Genomic DNA, 4,169 nt, shown 5'->3' with positions numbered 1-4,169 from the left:
AGTCTTTGTGGGTGTTCAAAAAGCCGTCCTCTCTGTGTCATGTGGATGAAGGGGAATTTGCCAATAACTTGCTGCCAAGTCAAGAGATGAAAAATAGGTTGAGGAACCCAACTAATCTAGTAGATCATCCATGTGTGGCAAAGGATACACATCATGAAGAGTGACTGCATTGAGAGGCCTGTAATCTATGCAAAAGCGAAGATTTGGCATTCTCTTTCTTGGTCAGATGTGGCTCAATTGCCTAGGGACTCACTGATGGTCGTATGACTCTTTTCTGAAGCATGTCTTGTATGGCTTGGTTAATGCATTCAATTTGCTTCGGAGAATGCATGCGCATTGCCATTTTGATGGGATGAGCATCTGCCGTACGAATACAATGAGAGACTGGAGCGGTCGTTCGAGAAGGTTGTTGGGGATTGGCAATGACATCCGGAAACTTGGCCAGCAAACTTCAGACACCAACAACTCGAGTTTGAATGGGGACAGGTGTTGTGGACGGTGAACAGGATATGGAAGAAAAGGGTCCCCAACAAATCCATGGGACTACGAGATGACCAGAGACAGTGAGAGTGTGGTGGTGGAAATCTAAGTTATCTTTTGTTTTAGCCAACCAATCACAGCCTAACGTTAAGGGAAACAACTGTTTGGGCAAAAGGTACACTGAATGAGAAAAGGACTAACGGCAGAGATCAAATTGAGCATCGACCAATGTATTGGACTGATAAAGGGTCTGATGGTCACCAAAAAGTACTTGCACTTCCGAACCATTATGTGTTGCAAAAGAAAGTTGTTGTTGGAGCTCACAGCTAATAGAGGAGATGGAACTCCTAGTATCAATGAGGACATTAAAGTGGCAAGATTTGAAGACAATGCCAACCACACACACCTGACGACTATGCATCGTAGAGGCCTGCAAATGTGGTTGGTTGGCCTCACAGAGCCAACCGCTTAACTATTTCTCAGAAGCTCAGCTAAGGTTGCAGCAGTGTCATCCACGTGTGCATTTTGAATAGCATGAGAGGTCGCCTTAGGTGATCGATAGTACTTTCCTACGTGACCATAGCGGTTACAGTTGAAACGATGTGGGCATCCACATTCATCATCACGGTCGGACAATTGCTTGCGAAAGTTTGTCCTGGGATTGCCCTAAACGTTCTACACATCTATGTCCATTGGTATAACATTGTCAGTGCTGATTTTTTGCTTTTCCTGAGTGAAAGAATTTGGATTATTGCGGTGATGTTCTCCAGCAATATAGGATTCAATCTGCTGTGCAATTTGAATGGCTTCAAAAATTGTTTTCTGTCCCTGATCCCTGGTACACCGAGAGATATCGTGTCTGAGCCTAGGCCACAAAAAGAACAATTTCATGTCTTTTGACATGGAAGAATCAGCGCAAAGAAGAAGCTGATTGAGCTTGACTACGAACTGAGCAACAAGTTCATGTTCACTTTGTTGTAGTTCCTGCAGCTGTTGAAGAGTCGTCTAAGTCACATTGGTGTGAGCAAAATTTTGAAGGAGTTGGTGTCGCAAACTTGGCCAGTGGTGTTTAACATATTCATGATGTTGTACAAACCACGTAGCCGCAATACCTTCCAAGACAGTTCTCAACTCCAGCGCCTTTCTTTCATCGGACCAAGAATGGTGTCCTGCAGTGATCTATCCAAACCATTACATCCTCTGTGGGAAGTCCATGGAAGGATTTCGGACGAACCTTGTTATCTCTGGAGGGAGCGGAGGAATTTGAACAATGATACGAAGCGAGCATCGACATGAGGGCCTTGTTCTGTTGGGAAAGCTGTAACATGAGGACATAGATGAGCTGTTCTTGCAACGGTGCTTCCATCCTCTGTTCGTCCATTCTCCCAACGTCTCCACCAGATGTAAAGTGCTGCGACAATACAGTTAGAGACCAGAAGCAAGCTACGTCCAGATGCGGCGTTAAGTCCGTTTATTATCATGTTTAGCCCAAGAAGTTACAACCGTGTTACAACCATATGACACATGGCATATCCACGTGTCAGTATGACACAATATGTATGTGAAAGATGTTCCTACTTTTATGTCTGGATTGCTATTGTTGGTCCATATGTGATCTAATTGAGATCCATAAGTAGTTGTTGGTTCATTAAATTGTAATATGAAGTTTAAGTTGTGCATCATATTCTGAAGGTTTGTTGCTTGTGGTGTTTGCTTCAACATGTCAATGTTGAAATCTCCCAACAAAATGGTATTAGATTATATGTTTGTTGTGTTAGCTAGTATTTTTTGAAGGCAGGCTATGAATAAGTTGTATTTTCTGGATGGAGGTCTGTACACATTGAGGATTGTGTATGTATTTGTTGTTGTTTGAATGTCAATCCTTGTAATTTCTATCCCTTTTTCATTGTAAGTCTCTAGCCTAGCAATTGTTATATCTTTACGAATGAGTGTGCAAGATCCTAAGTGTGAGTAGTTACTGATTGTTTGGAAGTTTGAAGTGATGAATTTGCTAGGATTTTTTGTTCTTGCTTCTTGGAAGCAAATGACATCAGATTCATTAGATGGCTTGTTGCTTTTACATCTTCCTCATATTTTGGAAGGGATATTGTGTTCAAAGATGGAATGAGTATTGTGTTAGTGCTTGAATCTTCCAAGCGTGTTTGTAATATTGTTTTGTAAGGCGCATGACTAGCGAGGCGCTCCATTTCTTTTTTGACGTAGTCGTCCACATTGAAGTTTTGAAATTGTAATGGCTCTACCAAGTATATATTTTATATTTCTTTAACTCTAGATAAAGCTGTGTATGCCAATCCATGTGCACGTACTCCTTTTGGGGAGAAAGCAAATTTCTCCATTGATAGTCCTTGAGCTCTGTGGATTGTTCTTGCTGCTGCTAGTTGTATTGGAAATCGTTCACGTGTGAGTATGCTTGTTTTTTATAGACCTATTTGAACTTATTTTGTGACTCTAAATATTGGTGTCCATTGTTGTTTTACAGATGTGTTGTATGCTTGTTGATTTTCTTTTCTAGTTTGCATCCCAATGTCTTGATGCGGAAATAGTATCCAAACTATTTGTTTCCCAATGTGATTGGATGATGTCATGAAAATTCCATCTGCTCCATTTACTAGTCCGTCTTGCTGGTTGATATTACTGGAGCAAAGTTCAACTAACATGCCTTATTTTCTTTCTATTGTTGTATGTAGCCATTTGTAAATTTAGGATCTTCCAGTAGTTTTGGTTTTGTGCATAATGTCTCTGAGAAGTGATCAATCACTTTGAAAATTGTGCTTTGTGCCGCAAGAAAGTTCTAGTACTTTCTTATTATGTTTATTTGTTTCGAAGTTTGTGTAGTAGAGTTGAGGGAAGGTGTGATCTGCCAGTATTGGGTGCAAGCAGTTTTGGTTACTTGAGCTTGTGTGTGTGTGCAATTTTTGAAGGAGTTCAAAGCATGTAAATTTATTGTTACTTTGTCTCATTGTATTTTTTAAATTATAGCAAGGGAAGTAGCTAGGTCCTCTCTTTTAAGTGTGACATCCCTCCAATTGGGTGTTGCACATGTTCTTGGAAAAGGTTTCTATCTGATTAGACTGGCATTGGAGCAATTGCGTGACGAGCTGGTTGGGAGAGTCTTTTCATTTGTACAAGCGATGGTACTACATTTCTCTTGGAGCCAGAGTTTTAGCATTGATGAGTTTCTTTATCATGAGTGCCAGGTATGGGTTGAGCTTCCCAATGTACCGACGGTTCTGGGTGAGTTAGTGGAGCATCTGGTGTCATCAATGGGAAGGTGCTGTAGATTCCCCCACCATCAAAATAAATATTAAGCCATAGACGTGCATGGATCTTATGGGATAGAAGACAAGGATTGCCACAATTTTTTGAGGTGGAGCTCCCAAATTGTTTGGTTATGGTGCATTCCCAAACTCATCCTTTATTTGTAAAGAAATGATGCATTTTGCCAAGAATTGCCCGAAACGGTTAAAGCTGGCGAAGAATGGTGAAGTAGAGACTTTACCAGAAGGAGCAATAAAGGCAAAGGAGTGCTAGTGATGCCATGCAATAGGTGGTTAAGCTTCCGACTGGTGAAAAGGCCACTGAGATGCAATCTCCAAAGGCAGGGGACAACGATCGCTGGCACAAGGTGGGGAAGAAAGGTAAAGCGAAGATCTTCATGATGCAAGATG

General features: G+C 41.3%; 1 pseudogene; it reads right to left on the bottom strand.

Moving 5' to 3' along the window:
- Nucleotides 1-1,155: 1,155 nt before the first annotated feature.
- LOC147901972 (uncharacterized) lies at nt 1,156-1,846 on the bottom strand (annotated as a pseudogene).
- Nucleotides 1,847-4,169: the final 2,323 nt, after the last annotated feature.

Source organism: Dipteris shenzhenensis, chromosome 5, assembly GCF_047967505.1.
Source record: "Dipteris shenzhenensis isolate YYH24624 ecotype China chromosome 5, Dip_SZ_1.0, whole genome shotgun sequence".
Classification (NCBI taxonomy): domain Eukaryota; kingdom Viridiplantae; phylum Streptophyta; class Polypodiopsida; order Gleicheniales; family Dipteridaceae; genus Dipteris; species Dipteris shenzhenensis.
Note: the sequence above shows the minus strand (reverse complement) of the source record. Positions and strands in the feature narration are given on the sequence as shown.